The following is a 21000-nucleotide window of genomic DNA, read 5'->3' as shown; positions in this document are numbered from 1 at the left end:
AGGGCGTGGCAGGCAAACAAATCCACCCTCCCCCTTTAAGAGCTGACCGGCGCCAGAGTGTCTGCCGTCAATCAGCAACTCGCCGCACCGGCGCTGCGCCCGGCCTCGGGGGTATCGCTCAGCATCGCCGGCTTAGCGCCTAAAGATAGTCGTGCATCGCCTGTTTTAGCGCAGCAGCAACCTCTTGGGGCGATGCGACTGAATATCAGCGAAGGGGGCGCGACTTTGCGCCGGGCGCAAACTTTAGCGGCCGCCCGACTTTACCGCCCCAAAAGTGGCTATACTGAATTTCTAGGCCTGTGGGTTTAAAGGGACAGTGGCTGCATGGATATGAAATTGGCTAAGAAACAGAAAGCAGAGAGGAATGGTGAACAGTTGTTTTTCAGACTTTTTTTTATTGTTTCTGGGATGTGAGCATCGCTGGCAAGGCCAGCATTTATTGCCCATCCCTAATTGCCCTTGTGTAGGTGGTGGTGAGCCACCTTCTTGAACCGCTGCAGTCCGTGTGGTGATGGTACTCCCACAGTGCTGCTGGATAGGGCGTTCCAGGATTTTGACCCAGCGACGATGAAGGATCGGCGATATACTTCTAAGTCAGGATGGTGTGTGACATGGAGGGGAACTTGGAGGTGGTGGTGTTCCCATGCATCTGCTGCCCTTGTCCTTCTAGGTGGAAGAGGTCGCGGGTTTGAGAGGTGCTGCCGAAGGAACCTTGGCAAGTTGCTGCAGTGCATCTTGTAGATGGTACACACTGCAGCCACAGTACACCAGTGGTGGCGGGAGTGAATGTTCAAGGTGGTGGATGGGGTGCCAATCAAGCGGGCTGCTTTGTCCTTGGATGGTGTTGAGCTTCTTGAGTGTTGTTGGAGCTGCATTCATCCAGGTAAGTGGAGATTATTCTATCACATTCCTTACTTGTGCATTGTAGATGGTGGAAAGCTTCTTTTGTCCATGTTTGGACCAAGGCTGTAATGAGGTTTGGAGCTGAGTGGTCCTGGTGGAACGCAAACTGAGCAGCAGTGAGCAGATTGTTGGTGAGTAAGTGGCGCTTGATAGCACTGTTGACAACACCTTCCATCACTTTACTGATGATTGAGAGTAGACTGATGGGATGGTAATTGGCCGGATTGGATTTGTCCTGCTTTTTGTGGACAGGACATACCTGGGAAGTTTTCCACATTCTCGGGTAGATGCCAGTGTTGTAGCTGTACTGGAACAACTTGGCTAGATGTGCGGTTTGTTCTGGAGCACAAGTCTTCAGCACGACAGCCGGGATGTTGTCGAGGCCCATAGCCTTTGCTGCATCCAGTGCGCTCAGCCGTTTCTTGATATCGCGTGAAGTGAATCGAATTGGCTGAAGACTGGCTTCTGTGATGGTGGGGACCACAGGAGTAGGCCGATATGGATCATCCACTCGGCTGAAGATGGTTGTCTTTTGCACTCATGTGCTGGGCTCCACCATCATTGTGGATGGGGATATTAATGGGGCCTCCTCCTTCTGTTAGTTGTTTAATGGTCCACCACCATTCACGACTGGCTGTGGCAGGACTACAGAGCTTTGATCTGATCCGTTGATTGGGGAAACGGGACTGGGTTCCCCTGAAAAACACGATATTTCATTTAAATATTAATTTGGGGGAGGGGCATCCCGCGTCCCATCTCCAGACATTCTTAATGATGCCCGCGTGAGCGGCCCATCCAGGGTTGCTAGGCAGCAGTAAGTGTAAGGGAGTTCGCTTAAATGTCACAGTAATGTGAAGGTCAGCGTATCCCGGTCATTTCTTGACCCTCTTTCTCTTTTGTTTATGTTTTCTCTTTGGTTGGCACTTAGGTTACTATGTCCCCCAGTGGGAAACCCCACCTGAGCTGTTGGAAGGCCAGCCGAGAGATGCCAGGCACAGTTGGCGCTACGAGAGGTGCCCTGCGCCCAGCTGCAGACAGAGGTGCACGAACCACACTTTGGCCGACAGTTAGTAGTGGCAGAGGCTCCTCTTCTCAAGGGATGCTGGGACTGCTGATTGGAAAGCACCACCAAGGCCCTGTCTTGTTTTGCACACTTTGTACAAAACTAATAAATTGCAAGACAACGGAGTATTACAATTTAAACTCTTTTAATGAAGCATCAGGTCTGTAAGCTTTCTCACAGCAGCACCATGTGTACAAGATGGAGTCAGAGCCCCTGGGTCTTCTAAACAATAGCAGCACTTACAGATGCCTGCAGGCCAATGACAACTCAGCATGTGATCACATGTGAATATATTGGCCCAGAAATTCGGGTCGGGGGCTTGCCGCGCGTGCAAGCCCCCGATATGCACTTACCCGACGCGCCGGCCGTTGAGCTTCAGGGACGCCTGGAATTGCTGTTTTAAAATGTTGACTCCTGGGCAGCGTCTGACGTCACGCCGCCCAGGAGTGCAGCCAGCGCGAAGCCTGTAGCGCGCTGTGCAACTGAGACACGCCCCTTGAGGTCTCAGTTTAATAGGACATGCCCCCAATGTTTCTCACAAGCTGCTAAGCATTTTTACATGCAAAGCAGCATTTTAAATAGGTTTTTGGTATTTTTATGAAGCTTTTGGTAACTTTTATAAACTTTTAAAAACATTTACATTATTTTGAAGAATCTGAAGTAGTTTTAAACAGAATTAAAGCAATTTAAAGACTTTTAAAAGCCCTAAAAGAATTTTTTTAATTCCATTTATTTATTTAGCAATGTCGCCGTCATACGTGTCTTCACACTGTTCCCTTTGGGGAACTGTATGAAGTGGTGGAAGGATTTATGGCCGTGATTAACGCTCATTCCGTGACCGTAACCATCTTTGAACCAGCCATTAGGGTGGTTAGTCCTATGGCGGGAGGGTTTTACGGGCTCCCACAAGCTATACAAGGAGGGGGGGCCACCCACACCCACGGACGCAAATATCCCACTGGATGTCAACCCAGAATTTAGAGCCGGAGCTCCGACTCCACTTGCCGGGACTGTCTGGAGCGGGGTTCGAAACCCTACCCCGTCTGGCCCAGCGGCGGGGATCCTACTGCTACGCCAAAGGCCCAATCCGATTAGCAACGTGAAATGGCTGGAATGAGCACAATTCACGGCATTAAAAGAACTCACAATTGAACTGATGATGACCTCAGCAATCTCCTCAACGAGGTGGAGGCACAGCGCCTGCTCATCATTGGTAATGAGAAGTCAAAGGCGCCGCAAAAAGGACAGATGATAGCTTGGTCTTTCAAGTGGCAGCATAGGGCTCCAGTCACGGGAAGGGAAAAGGCGCAGGAAACGTATGGGTGTCACCTTTTGCGTGGAGTGGGCCTTTTGCATAGCGGTAAGCAACCCCGCCGCTGGGCCAGAAGGAGTAGGGTTTCGAACCCCGCTCCAGACAGTCCCGGCAAGTGGAGTCGGAGCTCCAACTATAAATTCTGGGTGGACATCCAGCGGGATACTTGCGTCCGCGGGTGTGGGTGGCCCCCCCCCCTCAGATGGGTTGTGGGAGCCCGTAAAACCCTCACGCCATAATGGCTGGTATGAAGATGGTTATGGTCACGGAAGGAGTGTTAACGTGGCCTTCTACCTACCGTACTGAAAACCCGTTTAAAAAAAAAAAAATTAAACTTTAAAACTTACCTCAGCATTTCTTAAAATAACTTTCCTCCCTTTCCCAAACAAAAATATTGCCTTTCAGAAGCTCCACGATAAGAAATATCTTCCTCCACAGCCTCTGGAGCAACTTTACACATGCTTTTTTCAAGTGTAACTTGTAAGGACTTACCCTCACTGAATCCATGAATGAAATCGACGAAGTTCACTGCGCAAGCGCTGCCTGTGCAGTCGCATGCACTGTGCCTCTGAACCCCTTCGTTCAGAGGACTGGAAATGCCGGTTTTCCCCGCATGCGCTGTGCATGCTGAACACGGGCATTTCCTCCGGCCAGATGCGTGAGTACCCCGACCGTACTCACGCGTTCAGAGAGGAATTACTGGGCCAATAGATATTCCTTACAGATGCCTGCGGGCCAATGATAATTTGATATGCAAATGTTACATCCCCTTTCTTTTAAAAGAAAAATGTTATGCATTACTTTTGAACCTTTCTTCTACATAATGTTCTCAGTAGCATCAACATATAAGTAAACTCAACATTTAACTAGCACTGAAAACATCTCAACGTTTCAATAACGATGTACAGTTTCTTTAGGGCAGCGATCCGCCTACACCCTTTGGCAGTTCACAAGTCAAGGATAACTCTAGGCTTGACCTCTCATCGGAATGGCGGTGTTGTTCCTTGGTGTTCAGGAGGTGCCTGCGATTGCGGCGGTACACCTGTCCTTCTGGAGTGCAGACGTGATACGATCGCTCAGTGTCAGCTGGCTGGATGACGACTGCTGGCTTCCAGTAGTCATGCTCCTGGATTCTGACGGATTCTCCATTGTGCAGCGGCGGCAGTAGTCTAGCTGACCTGTCATAGTATCTCTTTTGGTGTTGCTGTCTCTGTACACGTTTTGCATGCACTTGCTTGCAGCTGACGACCTGCCAGGGCCTGTCTGGGATACGGTGAGGTATCATGGGCTCTTTGACATTTGATGGGCGGCGTTCTAGACAAATGGAACATTTTCCAACAATGTCCTCAATGTGTTTGCACATTTCGGGCCAAAACATAATGTCACGTGCTCTTTGTTTGCATTTTTCCATGCCCATATGTCCAGCATGAATTTTTTTCAACATCTCTTCTCTGAGACTGGTAGGAATGATAATTTTCTCCCCTTTGAAGACGATTCTGTTGATTTGTGACAGTTCATCTCACAGGAACTCATTGGATTGTTTGAGCAACTGATGCACGGGTGCGTTGGTTTCGGAGAGGCTCGGGGCAAACTTGGCTAAGTAGTTAACCATGCCTAGTACTGTCTCTAGCTCTGCACGGTTCTTCGGCGGCTCCATCTTCTTGATGGCGGAGATTTTCTCTGGATCCGGCTTAATGCCATCAGTTGAGAGGCGATGCCCGAAATAACTGATCTCGGTGGATCTGATTATGCTTTTCTCGGGGTTGAGCTGGATACCTTTCTCCCGTGATCTTTGTAGCATCGCACGGAGGTTCCTATCATGTTCCTCTCTATTCCTGCCATAGATGAGGATGTCATCTACGCTTGCGACTACTCCAAATGGTGTGTTGAACGTTGTTAGCTTAGATGACTCTTCCGTGAGCTTGATAGTCCAGTATCCTGATCGTGTGTCCATTACACTGAAGTAACGTGCTCCCATTAGCTTGGGTGTGATGTCATCTAGCATTGGTAGAGGGTAGTGAGGACGTTTGATAGCCTTGTTCAAATCTCTGGGGTCGAGACAGACTCTGAGCTTGCCTGTACATGGTTTCTCAACCACTACTAACGCGTTGACGCATTCTGTCGGTTCTGTTTCCCGGACGATGATTTCTGTATTCTCCATGCTCTGCAGCTCCTCCTTCAGGCGACTACATAGAGCAAGGGGTATCCTTCTCAGTGGGCAAACCACAGGGGTTGCTGCTGGGTCAAGGTGAATAATGCATTCACCTGGGAATAGTCCGATTCCTTTGAAAACGTCAGCAAACTCCTCCATGACTGTCTGCTTCTCAACTGGTGCTGTCAATGATAGCACTAGCTTGACGAGGTCCATGTCTAAACATGCCTTTAGACCTAGCACTGGAGGTGCTTGATTGTCAATAATGTAAAAGTTCAACATCATGTCGCTTTCTTTGTACTTGCATTTCATCACGCATGTGCCTTTTACAATGAGCTGCTCACCCCCATAGCCAGTCAGTCTGCATGAGGTGGGCTGTAGCTCACACTCATCCTTCAAGCTGTGATACTCACTCAGAGGAATTACATTAACCTGAGATCCAGTGTCTAGTTTAAACTTAAGCTCTTTGCCCTGTTTTCCTATCTCAATATCGGCATAGGCTTGCTCAGTCCCTGAAATCGGTTTTTTCTGTGACATAGAATCAATAAACAGTTCCTCTGCATTTGGCTCTCTATCTGGCATTTGGCTGTCACTCACTGTGTGTACTGCTTTCCGAAAACAGTTGATGTAAGAAAAAGGAGACTTACCATCAAGTAACTTTAAAGTAAGCTTTAAGTAACTTATAAACACATTATATACACAAGAGAGGTCTTTACCATGCCTCTGGTAGAAGCCTCTTACAATACTGAACAGACCAGTATTTATACCACTCCAACAGGAAGTGACATATGACAGGAAGTGAGGTATGTACACAGTTCATAGTTCATAGTTCATAGTTCACAGGAAGTGATGACATAACTTCCCGGAAGTTATCATTTTTATCACATTCTTCCCTCCTGCAGGATTAGGAGGCTGTGGTCTACCTTTTGGTCCGCAGCCGCCGAACAAGGAAGAGTCGCACCCGTTTGGATTCCCGTCGTAGAGGGCCGCTGGTCCGCTTACATGCAGTTGGCCATTGGTCAGACTCTGTGTGGCCTGGATTGCCCTGTGAAGGGTCGGGGAGATCATGGCTTCGAGTACGAGCCCCAATAGGTTCAAAGTCGGACTGCCTCTGTTCAGAGGGAGGTGCAGAGCTGGTCTGTGGTGGATCAGTACTTTCATGCGCGGTACTGGGAGGGTCGCAACCTTGAGCACGGGGTTCTACCGGCACCAAGCTAGTTGGTGTCCGATCAGGATCCTGGAGAGGGGTACCCGATAGGTCCCAAGAGTTTCCTGGTGAAATGCCATCACCCGATGTCCCACTAGGTCCTGGTGGGCAGGGAGCCAGATCCCGTAATGATACGGTAGATTCTCGGCCGTCGGAATATCGTATGTTTGCATAGAAACATAGAAACATAGAGATAGGAACAGGAGTAGGCCATTCGGCCCTTCGAGCCTGCTCCGCCATTCAATGAGATCATGGCTGATCTTCGTCTGAGATCATAGCTGATCTTACCAGTTCAGTACCCCGTCCCCGCCTTTTCTCCGTAACCCTTAATCCCCTTAGCCTTCAGAAATATATCCAATTCTCTCTTGAAAATATTTATTGAATTAGCCTTCACAGCCCTCTGTGGCAGGGAATTCCACAGGCTCACCACTCTTTGAGTGAAGAAATTCTTCCTCATCTCTGTTTTAAATGATTTGCCCGCTATTTTTAGACTGTGGCCCCTGGTTCTGTGCTCCCCGGCCATTGGAAACATTTTCTCTGAATTCAGCCTGTCCAGGCCTGCCATAATTTTATATGTTTCGATGAGATCCCCTCTCAATCTTCTAAACTCCAGTGAGTACAAGCCCAAACTATTTAATCTCTCTTCGTAGGTCATTCCCGCCATTCCAGGTATCAGCCTGGTGAATCGCCGTTGCACTCTTTCCATGGCAAGAACATCCTTCCGCAGATGGGGCGACCAAAACTGTACACAATACTCCAGATGCGGTCTCACCAGCACCTTGTACAGCTGTAGTAAGGTATCCCTATTCCTATACTCGAACCCCCTTGATATGAAGGCCAACATACCATTTGCCTTCTTAATCGCCTGTTGCACCTGCATGCTCTCCTTCAGTGACTGGTGCACAAGAACACCCAGGTCCCTCTGCACTTCCCCATCTCCCAATCTATTGCCATTTAGATAATAATCTACCCTCCTGTTTTTACCCCCAAAGTGGATAACCTCGCATTTATCCACATTATAGTGCATCTGCCACGTATCCGCCCATTCCCCCAACCTGTCCAAATCGCACTGTAGCCTCCTGACATCCTCATCAGAGCCCACCCCTCCTCCTAGTTTAGTGTCGTCAGCGAATTTGGAAATATTGCATCCAATTCCCTGATCCAGATCATTTATATATATTGTGAACAGCTGGGGTCCCAGGACAGATCCTTGCGGCACCCCGCTGGTCACTGCCTGCCACTCCAAAAATGAGCCGTTTATTCCAACTCTCTGTTTTCTATCCGCCAGCCAGTTCTCTATCCACGTTAATACTTTGCCCCCAATTCCATGAGCCTTAATTTTGCATGATAATCTTTTGTGTGGAACCTTATCGAAGGCTTTCTGGAAGTCAAGGTACACCACATCCACTGGCTCTCCCCCATCTGGGGTTGGCATCGGTTAGTTCGACCTCGTCTACAAGAGGGTAATTTTTAGACGTCCGAACGTATCTTCGGAGTAATACAGGTCCAGGAGTAGTTAGCCATGACGGGAGTGATGTCCCATGAGATGAGCGACGCTGGAATCCAAAGAACCGCTCATGAGGTGTAGTATTTGTGGCTGTAGAAAGCAGGGACCGTATAGAGTGCAATGCATCCGGAAGCACTGTTTCCCATTGCTGGTCTGGTAGGCCCCGAGATCTTAAAGCGAGACGTACGGAATTCCAGATGATACCGTTATACCTCTCTACCTGCCCATTTCCGATGGGATGGTATGGTGTTGTTTTGCTTGTAGCAATTCCCCGTTCTGAGAGGTAGTCCTTGAGTTCCCTTGACATAAAGGATGGACCCCGATCTGAGTGAATATAAGCCGGCATGCCACAGAGAGAAAATACCTGCTCAAGGCAGCAGATTACTGTGGACACCAGTATATTGGAGCAGGGGAAGGCAAACGGAAAACGTGAATATTCGTCGATCATGGTGAGCAAATATGTGTTCCGAGTTGAAGAGGGCACTGGGCCCTTAAAATCGATGCTAAGTCGTTGCATCGGTTGGGTTGCATGTATGAGTATACCATCTGAGGGGCGGAAGAACTGAGGTTTTAATTCCGCACAAAGCCGGCATTCTGAGCATATTTTCTTTACATCTCCAGCGGAAAAAGGGAGATTCCATGATCGTACGAAATGTAGCATGCGCGTAACGCCAGGATGACACAAACCATTGTGGACATCCATGAGAGTGGAGGATGACATAGTGGAGCAGAATGCCCGTGTGAGGGTGTCCGGGGCCACATTCTCCTTGCCAGGCCGATAGAGAATGGTATAACCAAAAGAGGCCAGTTCCATCCTCCAAAGTTGTATTTTATTATTCTTAATTTTGGTTCGTTTTCGATTATCGAGCATGAAGGCGACTGATCGTTGGTCCGTGATCAATGTAAAGTGCTGGCGAGCTAGAAAATGGTTCCACTTCCGTACTGCCTCTTTGATGGCTGTGGCTTCTTTCTCAACCGGAGGATAATGTAGCTCGGCACCTTGTAAGGTCCTGGACATAAATGCTACAGGACGACCTTCCTGATTCAGAGTAGCCGAGATCGCCACCTCCGAGGCATCACATTCAACCACGAAAGGGAGATTCTCATCAATGGAGTGAAGAGCCGCTTTCTCCAACTGTTTTTTGAGAAGGTTAAAGGCTGCAACAGCCGCTGTTCCCAGTGGAAATGATCTAGCATGCAGCAAGGGTTGGATTTTGTCCGAAAAATGAGGAATCCATTTAGCGTAGTATGCAAACAGACCGAGAGCCCGACGTAAAGAAGCCGGATTCTTAGGTGACGGGAGCTCTTGGAGCGGGCGAAGTCTTTCTGGGTCTGGCTTAATTATACCATTGCCTACGCAGTAGCCAAGGATGTTGATGGTCGGTTGCGACTCAACAGATTTGGATTCATTCAGGGTCAAATTACGGCGATGGAGGGCATCCCGAAATTTTTGGAGGTTGGAGTCGTGTTCCTGTTGATCGTGACCTGCAATGGTAATGTTATCAAGATAGGGAAAAGTGTCCCTTAGGTTTTCCTGCTTAACCAGGCCATCCATTGCCCGTTGAAAGACAGCCACTCCATTAGTAACCCCGAATGGGAGGCGACGAAATTGGTACAGCCGTCCATTAGCCTCAAAGGCTGTGTACTGCTTATCTGAGACCTTCAAGGGTAACTGATGATAGGCACTTTTTAAATCGTAAGTTGAGAACACTTTGTATTCGGCCAGTTTATCAACCATATCATCAATGCGTGGCAATGGGTAGGCGTCCAAGTCGGTATATTGATTGATGGTTTGCGAATAATCGATGCATAGTCGCTGTTTGTGAGGTTTTAGAGGGTTCTTGACAATGATGACTTGAGCCCGCCAGGGCGACGAACATGGTTCAATGATATCCTCTGCTAGAAGTCGAGAGATTTCAGCCACAATAAAAGATTGGTCTTCCTGATTAAAGCGCCGCGATTTCGTTATTATCGGTTGGCATTGAGGCGGAATACTGGCAAATAATGAGGGTTCATCAAGTGAAGCTGCTGATAATGCACAAAATGGTAATTTAGACGGTATATTAGAAATGGTAAGTCCGGGTTTGGATCCACCAAACTCAATGGTGAGTTTCTTATGCTGTTTTTGGAAGTCCAGCCCTAAGAGGAGATCACTACATAAGTCCTTGAGCACCGAAGGTCGGGTGGAGGGATACATACGACCATGAAGTGTCATATCAACAACACAAAAGCCGGAGATTCTGGTATTAAGTGATGACTGGGCCATCGCAATTGCCTGGTCCGATGGGAAGACATGTAGTTTCAATTTCGCAACAATCTGTTCCTTAATGAAACTATCAGTACTTCCTGAGTCAATTAAGGCATCTAAGGTATGCCCTTTAATTGAAATTTTTGTGGCTGCATGAGACAGGTTCTGTGGGCAAGCAGCTGTAATTGGTGTCGTTGCACAGAGAGTGGCTAAAACTCTCGGTGTGCTTCTTTGGGAGAGAGCTCGAGAGGAAGCTTGATAGGTCCTAGCTGGAGCATCTTGATAGGCCCTAATTGGGGCAGTTCGGTAGGCCTTAGCTGGATTGGCCCTCGTAGAGGCCCTTGATAGGCAAACTTTAGCAAAGTGTCCTTTTTTCCCGCAATAACTGCAGATTGCATTGCGAGCAGGGCAGGTTTTCCTAGGGTGAAAAGCATCTCCACAAAAGAAGCATTCCTTCCTAGATTTCCAAGAGGCTGCTAAAGTGGGGTCGTCCTCCTCTTCTTCATCAGAATTATCAGAATTAGATTCCCCCATGGTAGGGTTCACCTGAGACCGCTTGAATTGTCTGGTTGCAGCTACAGCAGCAGATCGAGATCTGGGCAGCTGATAGAGGTCTGCATTTCTCTTTGCCAAATCCAGTGAACAAGCTAGGTCAAAAGCTTTTTGTAGCTCAAGTGTTTTACTTTCTAGTAGACGCTGGCGTATAAATGGAGAAGCAATCCCGCAGATGAAAGCATCACGAATCATTTCTTGGCGGTACAGCTCAGCTGAGGCTGCCTGAAAGTTACAATCTACGCTGAGCCTGCGAAGTTCTTGCAGGAATTCGTCAATTGATTCCCCTGGCCCTTGTCGGGCTGTGGCCAGTAGATGTCTAGCATAGACCTCATTTGGGGTCTTCGCATACAGTTTCTTAAGTGCCCGAATCACCTCTTCGTAATTATCCCAGTCATCAACATATTCAAACACTTTTGGGGTCACATAATTGACAAGTATCTTCAATTTAGCAGGAGCATCCGCTTTACATTCATCCAGAAAATTCTCAAAAGTACGATACCAATGCTTCCATACCCTGCCAGCTGCTGGTGTATTCGGGTCCAAGTCCAGACGAATAGGTCTAAGGATTTTCTCCATGATGGGTGGTTCCCTGGATCCTTAACTTCCGAGTTTGTCTGAAGGTCTAGTATTTGTCAGTGTAAATATTTAAGTTACTTAAATTGATGTAAGAAAAAGGAGACTTACCATCAAGTAACTTTAAAGTAAGCTTTAAGTAACTTATAAACACACTATATACACAAGAGAGGTCTTTACCATGCCTCTGGTAGAAGCCTCTTACAATACTGAACAGACCAGTATTTATACCAGTCCAACAGGAAGTGACATATGACAGGAAGTGAGGTATGTACACAGTTCATAGTTCATAGTTCACAGGAAGTGATGACATAACTTCCCGGAAGTTATCATTTTTATCACAACAGTCTTGCAAACTTTAGCAAAGTGGTTCCGTTTACCACATTTAGTACATTGCCTTCCTTTGGCGGGGCATTGCACCTTTTCTCCATGCCAGTTATTTCCACAATATCCACAGTTTTTGAAGCGTTTTATGTCTGTGTCGCCCATTTTTAGAACTCTCACTGTTCTTTCTGTTCTGAAACATGCTCTCTGGTCAGTGTTCTTTGGTGTGTATCTATTAACTGCGTGCACTGTCTGTTCACTCGAGCTACTCGTGGCGCCGGTTATGGTTTTCAACTGTGCTTGGGCTATCTCGTGCAATCTAGCTATGTCTATAGCTTTGTCCAGCATTAGCCCGGACCCAACATTCAGAAGTTTCTCTCTCACTGTAACTGAATGTATTCCAAACACGATGACCATCTCATCTTTATCTGCATATGCACAGTCTTTTACCAGCAGTTTTAACTCAGTCATGAACTGTTCAAACGATTCACTAGCTCCTTGCACTTTCTCCTGAAACTTGTACCTAGCGAATATTGTATTTGTCTTGGGCATCACATATGCTTCAAAACGGTCAAAATAACTTTTCAGTACCTTTGCTTCATCTGCGGTGAGAGACCATGTGTTAAAAATGTCTCCCCCTTTTTCTTCGATCCACAGGAGTAGGTAGCTGCATCTTTCTTCCTCCCCTTTGCTTTTCAGTGGACCCGAAAACATCAACTCCACCTGTTGCTTGAACTTGCACCATTCTCTAGGTAAGTTCAAAGATTCCCAATTCATTCGAGGTAAGGGAGCTCCAACGATGTCCATTTCAAATCCCTGTTCTGACACCATGTCTTGTTTTGCACACTTTGTACAAAACTAATAAATTGCAAGACAACGGAGTATTACAATTTAAACTCTTTTAATGAAGCATCAGGTCTGTAAGCTTTCTCACAGCAGCACCGTGTGTACAAGATGGAGTCAGGGCCCCTGGGTCTTCTAAACAATAGCAGTCCTTACAGATGCCTGCAGGCCAATGACAACTCAGCATGTGATCACATGTGAATATAATAGGTATTCCTTACAGATGCCTGCGGGCCAATGATAATTCGATATGCAAATGTTACAGGCCCAACTTGCCATAGCGTTAGAAGCTGTCATGGGAGCACCCCAATGACCTGAGGAGCTGGTAGTATCAGGCTTGACTCAGTTGGTAGCACTCATGTCTATAAGTCAGAAGGTCATGCATCCCAATTGTACACATAATCTAGGCTGACACTCCAGTGCAATACTGAGAGAGTGCTGCACTGTCAGAGAGACATTAGAACGAGGCCCCGTCTACCATCTCAGGTGGACGTAAAAGATCCCACGTCACTATTCAAAAAAGGAGAGTTCTCCCGGTATCCTGGCCAACATTCCTTCACCCAACACAGGTCATTCACCTCGTTCGTTGTTTCTAGGGCCTTGCTGTGTGCAAATTGGCTACTGTGTTGACCAACAAAAACAGAGACTGCACGTCAAAAGTAATTCATTGGCAGTGTAGAGCTTTAGGATGTCCAGAGGATGTGAAAAGTGCTACGCAAATTTAAGCTCTTTTTCTTATAGGCACTTGGGCTACAAGGAGAAGTTCAGGGAGCTTGGAATATTTACACTGGAGTAAAGGAGGTTTGGGTGAGATTTGATTAAAGGGTTAGAGATAAACTGATATTTAATACATTGATTGACAGAATCACAAACTCTGCAACTAGGCAGCTCAAGATCAGAAGAATGGGTGAACAGACAGTTTAAATTCAATTATCTCACACTGAGGGTGGGGAATGTGTGGAATGAACTGGCCAGCAAGACACTGGAGGTAGAGAGTGTTGGCAGATTCAAGAGGGAGATGGATAGATCTTTGACTGAAGAGAGGGTATCAGAACAAATACAGTGAATTTCATTTCTTCAAATCAAAATTTTAAAAAATTACACTGATAGCAGCTCTGTCCATGACTCAGTGCATCTGTCTAGTGAGACCCTGAGCCATCCAGGAAAAGGACAATGCCAGGTTTGATCCCTGGCCTCTGACATTTCAAAGATGTTACGGGTGCTACAATTGGCCTCATTGCCTGTCTGGGTTAAGGAGGTGGAGATTGGGCAGTGTTCCTGCTCCTGGCAGCTGCCCTGCAACTCCTGCTGGGGGTGTATGTACACGAACAGGCTTGTATGAGATGGCCACCATGGTCAAATATTACTATGGTACTCACTATCAAAATCTCACACTGGAATAATGGTCCTTTGGGCCTGGTGCCAAAGGATAGAAACATAGAAACATAGAAGATAGGAGCAGGAGTAGGCCATTCGGCCCCTCGAGCCTGCTCCGCCATTCGATGAGATCATGGCTGATCATCCAAACTCAGCACCCCGTACCTGCCTTCTCCCCATATCCCTTGATACCTTTAGCTCTAAGAAATATATCTAACTCCTTCTTGAATATATTTAAAGACTTGGCCTCAACCGCCTTCTGTGGTAGAGAATTCCATAGGTTCACCACTCTCTGGGTGAAGAAATTCTTCCTCATCTCCGTCCTAAATGGCTTACCCCTTATCCTTAGACTATGACCCCTGGTTCTGGACTCTCCGACCATCGGGAACATTCTACCTGCATCTAGTTTGTCCAGACCTGTCAGAATTTTATAAGTTTTGATGAGATCCCCTCTCATTCTTCTAAACTCCAGCGAGTATAAGCCCAATCGACCCAATCTCTCCTCATACGTCATTCCTGCCATCCCAGGGATCAGCCTTGTGAATCTTCGCTGAACTCCTTCCATGGCAAGAACATCCTTCCTCAGATAAGGTGACCAAAACTGCACACAGTACTCAAGGTGTGGTCTCACCAAGGCCCTGTACAACTGCAGCAGGACATCCTTGCTCCTGTATTCAAACCCTTTTGCTATGAAGGCCTTCTTCACCGCCTGCTGCACCTGCATGCTTACCTTCAGCGACTGGTGCACAAGAACACCCAAGTCTCATTGCACTTTCCCTTCTCCCAATCTATTGCCATTCAGATAATAGTCTGCCTTTCTGTTTTTGACACCAAAGTGGATAACCTCGCATTTATCCACGTTATATTGCATCTGCCACGCTTCTGCCCAATCACCCAACCTGTCCAAATAATCCTGGAGTTTCTCGGTATCCTCCTCGCAGCACACACGCCCACCCAGCTTTGTGTCGTCTGCAAACTTGGAGATATTACATCTAGTTCCCTTATCTAGATCATTAATGTATATTGTGAATAGCTGGGGTCCAAGGACCGATCCCTGCGGTACCCCACGAGTCACTGCCTGCCACTCGGAAAAAGACCCATTAATTCCTACTCTCTGCTTTCTGTCCGCCAACCAGTTCTCTATCCAAGCCAATACCTTGCCCCCAATCCCATGTGCCTTAACTTTACACACTAGTCTCTTATGCGGGACCTTATCGAAAGCCTTTTGAAAGTCCAAATACACCACATCTACTGGTCCTCCCTTATCTATTTTCCCAGTTACATCCTCAAAAAATTCCAGTAGATTAGTCAAGCACGATTTACCTTTTGTAAATCCATGTTGACTTTGTCTGATCCTGTCACTGTTTTCCAAGTGCTCAGCTATTACATCCTTTATAATGGACTCTAGCATTTTCCCCACTACCGATGTCAGGCTTACCGATGTAATTCCCCACTTTCTCTCTACAACCCTTTTTGAATAGTGGGGTAACATTAGCTACCCTCCAATCCATGGGTACTGTTCCAGATTCCAGCGAATTTTGGAAGATGATCAGCAATGCATCTACTATTTCTAGGGCCACTTCCTTAGTACCCTAGGATGTAGATTATCAGGCCCTGGGGATTTATCGGCCTTTAATCCCATCAATTTCCCCATCACCATTTCCCTACAAATACTGATTTCTTTCAGTTCCTCCCTCTCATCAGACCCTATGCTCTCCAACATCTCTGGGAGGTTATTTGTGTCCTCTTTTGTGAAGACAGAACCAAAATATACATTTAATTGGTCTGCCATTTCTTTGTTCCCCATTATAACTTCTCCTGCTTCTGACTGCAAGGGACCTACACTTGATTTCACTAATCTTTTTCTCTTCACATATCTATAAAAGCTCTTACAGTCAGTTTTTATGTTCCCTGCAAGCTTACTTTCATATTCTATTTTCCCCTTCTTAATTAATCCCTTTGTCCTCCTTTGTTGAATCCTAAACTGCTCCCAATCCTCAGGGTTACTGCTTTTTCTGGCCAATTTATATGCCCTCTCCTTGAATCTTATGCTATCCCTAATTTCCCTTGTTCCCTTTTTGTTTTATTCTTATCCCAAACTGGGATGAACAACTTCTGTAGTTCATCCATGCGGTCTTTGAATGTTTGCCATTGCCTATCCACCATCAACCCTTTGAGTGACATTCCCCAATCAATCCTACCCAATTCGCACCTCATACCATCGTAGTTTCCTTTATTTAAATTCAGGACCCTAGTCTCCGAGTCAACTACTTCATTCTCCATTCTAATGAAGAATTCTATCATATTATGATCGCTCTGACCCAAGGGGCCTCGTACAACAAGATTGCTAATTATCCTCTCTCATTACATAATACCCAGTCTAAGGTGGCCTGATCTCTGGTTGGTTCCTCGACATATTGTTCCAGAAAACCAGCCTGTAAACATTCTAGGAATTCCTCCTCCACAGTATTTTTACTAATTTGGTTAGCCCAATCTATATGTAAATTAAAGTCACCCATGATGACTGCTGTGCCCTTATTGCACGCGTCTCTAATTTCCCGTTTAATGCCATCCCCAACCTCCGTATTACTGTTTCGAGGTCTGTATACCACTCCCACTAACGTTTTCTGCCCCTTGATATTTCTCAGTTCTACCCATACAGATTCCGCATCATCAGAGTTAATATCCTTCCTTTCAATTGTGTTAATCCCCTCTTTAACCAGCAATGCTACCCCACCTCCCTTTGTTTTTTGCCTATCCTTCCTAAATATTGAATACCCCTGGATGTTGAGTTCCCAGCCTTGGCCATCCTGGAGCCATATTTCTGTAATCCCAATCAAATCATATTCGTTTACCTCTATTTGCGCAGCTAATTCATCCACCTTGTTCCGAATGCTCCTTGCATTAAGACATAAAGCCTTCAGGCTTGTTTTTTAACGCTCTCAGACCTACCTGAATTATTATTTACTGTGACCATGTTTGATTTAAACCGTTGAGTTCTTTGCCTTCTAATTTTGTTTTTCTCCTTCCTGTCTTTTGCTTTTTTCCTTGTTTCCCTTTCCTCTGTCTCCCTGCTCAGGTTCCCAACCCCCTGCCACTTTAGTTGGTCATATGGATGACCATATCATAGAGTTACAGGGGGAAAAATTCAGTATCGCCCTGTTTGGAGCGCGATTATCGGCCGGGTGCAAAGTTTAGCGCCTGGTGTTAATTATCACCTCCAACTGCAAACTTGGCTTTTATAGCACCTGGAGGTGATTGGAGCGCTAAATCAGGCGCTACACACCTGTCTTAAGGTGCAAAGGCCGAAGAGCGAGGCGCTAACTCAGGGCGCAGGTGATGTCAGTTAGCGATGGAAGACAGACACACTGGCGCCGGACAGTTCTTAAAGGGGAAAGTCGATCTTGCTCTCCAGCCACACCCTGCTCATTGGAGCCTTGAATCTCAGCCTGGAGAGATCTGTGTCTAAATCTTCCAGCCAAGGACTATGGAGAGGGTGAGAGAACGAGCTCTGCGCTTCAGCGAGCGGGCCTTGGAGGCACAGTGGAGCAGAGAAGATCTATACTCTACCCTGAGAGTGGTAGGAGGCCTTTGCCGCGCGAGTATAGAAGAGCATGGAGGGAGGTGGCTCAGCATGTCTTCTCCAGGAGAATGGTGACCAGGAGCCATACTCAATGTCAAAAAAGTTCAACGACCTCATTCAGGTAGTCAGGGTGAGTGGCTTTTTTTCAATACCTCTCCATCCCTCCATCTCAACCTCACTCTATGGCCAGAGGGTCTTAAAACCCCAATGCCCAACACTCATCCAACACCTATGGCCCTCTCATGAAACACTCACGCTCATTCCACACTTTGCATACAGTAAGGGCTATTCACCTATGGGAGGCACATCAGGCAAGACCATGGCTGCATACAGTAAGGGCAATTCAACTATGGGAGGCACATCAGGCAAGACCATGGCTGCATACAGTAAGGGCTATTCAATTATGGGAGGCACATCAGGCAAGACCATGGCTGTATATTTACTCAGATGCCGTCCTGTTTCTTTCAGGCCAAGATATCTCATAATAGGAGACAGCAGCAATGGACGGTTGGAGGGCGGCCTCAACTGCAACCCCTCAGCGATCTTGAGGCGCGCGGCCACAGGATTGTGGCAAGCCAGGTGATCGGTCCCGTCGCCCCTGGAGAGGCCGACCCCGTTCTGGACAGCAATGGTAAGTTCATCACCTTCTTCTCCTCTCTCATTCCACTTGTCCCTCACAACACCAGCCTTTGACACTTTCAATTCAACTTACTAAATCGCTGCACTCATTCCTCCCTTACTGCCCCCCTGTCACTCTTGTATCTCCCTGCTTTCAGATGGTGACTCACCAGCTGAGAGACGGGCCCTCAAGCTGCCAGTGGGAGTGAAGCTGCAGGCAACGAGGAAGAGGAAGCCGGAGCATCAGCGCCACCTTCTCCTGAGGAAGCCCATGCCCACACTGAGAACATGCCTTCCTTGGAGGTGAGTAGGGGGGAAGGGTCTGATGAGGGTGAAGCTCCAGGACCCAGCGGGCTGCAGCAATGCGATGGTGGTAGGGAAGGTCGGGGGCCTTCTCCCCGGAGGACCAGTGAGTCCTGCGGCAATGGAGGCAGAGGAGGAGCGGCTCATCGCTGAAATGAACACCCAGGTGGTGGACATGCACACTGAGCTCATGGGTGCAGTGGGAAGGGTGCCCGAATGCATTGAATCACTGGCAAGGAGTGTGGAGCACTTCGCTGTAACACAGGCGGATGCCATGCTAAAGCTTAGTGCTGCAATTCAGTCACTGGCTTCCGTGATCCAATCTCAGACTGCTCTCATGCAGACTAAGATTGAGGCCACGCAAGCACTGACTGCTGTCATTGTCGCTGGTTCGGACACATTTCCCCGGGGTTCTCTCTGCGCCGCAGCAGGCCAGCAATCTGTGCTCCAGCAGATTGCTCCGGATGCTGAGGTGCTGCCCCGTGGGAGTGCCAGTGTGTCGGTCGAGCAGGGAGTTGCAGTCCTCTCTCAAGATGGCAGCATTCCTGCTGCCACTACTGTCACTTCCCCATTGCACTTGCCACCACCTGTAGCCCAGACTGCTGCCACCCATGCAGAGTTGGTGCAGTCTGCAGCCGGGCCTTCCAGGCACAGAGCTGGTCAAGGCTGTCCTTCAAGTGAATCTGCAGTCTCAGGTTCTGACAATCAGCAGTCATCCACCAGCCTTGCTGCAGCCACTGGGGCCCCGTTACAGAGGAGCAGTAGGGTGGGAAGGGGGGAAGTGCGCAAGGGAAGGAGATCACCCTCAAAGGGCAGAAAGTAGGAGGTGTGTAAAATGTTGGTCAATTTTTTATTAAAGGCCGAGGTTCATGTTCAAACATTTGTTTAGTGTTTTGGACATTATCTCCAGGTTGTGAGAACCAGTTATGTTAATGACTGTTTTTTTGTGTTTGTTTCTATTAGTTTGTCATGAAGAAATGACACACACAGGGTTTGTAAAATAAATAAGTTAATGGCCCAGAAATTTGGGTCTCCACGGGTGAGTACGCACGGGATACTCACGCGTGGACCCGATGGAAGTGCCGGTTTCTTGCATGCACTGCACATGCGCGGGAAACCGGCACTTCCGTTCCTCTGAACGAAGGGGTTCAGAGGTCGAACGCATGCGCGCGGGAGTCTGCGCGTGCGCTTTGAACTTACGTTTTTTTACAAGTTTTTCCGTGAGGGTAAGTCTTTAGATTTTAGAACTGTAAAAACCAGGCATAAGGCCTGCATTTTAAAAGGTAAGTGGTCAATTAATTAAAATTAAAACATTTTTTCCACAGGTTTATTATTTTTAAATACTTTAAAGCAAGGTAAGTTTATTTTTAGCCCCGTTTTTTTATAAAATTATTTTTTTCAAAAATTTAAGTTATTGTTTAAAATAGTTATTTAATGTAATTTATAGTTTATTTAAAAAGTGTGATTTAAAAAAAAAATTATTTGAAGGTTTACTGTTATGTTGGGGCCCGTATATTCATAAGTTTAGACAGGTCTTCCTGTCAATCTTATGAATGGGCTTTTCCCTCCTCTGATTGGCTGCCCATGGCTCACGTGATCCCAGGGGACGCATCGCACTAACTACGTCCCTGGGACACGCAAGCACAGCGCGCCGGGAGTTGGAGCAGGCCCCAGAGCGGAATTCCACGGGAGCCCAGAGCTCAACTGCCGGCGCGCAAGGTAAGTGCAGGTCGGGGGCTTGCACCCACGGGAAGCACCCGACCCGAATTTCTGGGCCTTTGTATTCAAAATGTACATGTTTGGTCTTTGGAATCATTGTTGCCTTGGCCAGCTTAGGGGTTGCGGGTTGGTTTCATTCATGTTGTTCGCAATGGCAGAAGTCATTTTCTCAGCAGGGGCCTAGAAGTGGCTTGTTATCAGCCGTTGACGGACGGCCCTTGCAGTTTCAACATTGTGGGCCTCACTCCCACCTTGGTGCTGCTGCTGATCATCCTCCTCCTCTTCCTCCTCCTCCAGTGGTGCTCCAAGGCTTGGTGGCATTGGCTGGGTCCTGAGGATTGCCAGGTAATGCAGCATACAGCACACAACTATGAAGAGGGAGACTCGCTCAGGAGAGTACTGCAGGGCTCCTCCTAAGTTGTCCAGACAGCGGAACCGTTGCTTGAGCACGCCGATCGTCTGCGCAACGATTTTCCTCGTGGTGAGATGGCTCTCGTTGTACCGCAGCTCAGCAGGGGTGTTGGGGTTACGGAGCGGTGTCATCAGCCAGGTGCACAGTGGATAGCCCTTGTCCCCGAGGAACCATCCACTTGGCTGATGCTGTGCCTGGAAAAGTTCTGCCACAGCAGTCTGGCACAGGATGAATGCATCGTGGCTACTGCCAGGATAGCGGGCATTGACAGCCAGTATCAGTTGTCTGTGGCCACAGACCA

Source organism: Somniosus microcephalus, chromosome 5 (genome assembly GCF_052327205.1).
Source record: "Somniosus microcephalus isolate GS21.2 chromosome 5, FLI_Smic_1.0, whole genome shotgun sequence".
NCBI classification, from domain to species: domain Eukaryota; kingdom Metazoa; phylum Chordata; class Chondrichthyes; order Squaliformes; family Somniosidae; genus Somniosus; species Somniosus microcephalus.
Note: the sequence above shows the minus strand (reverse complement) of the source record.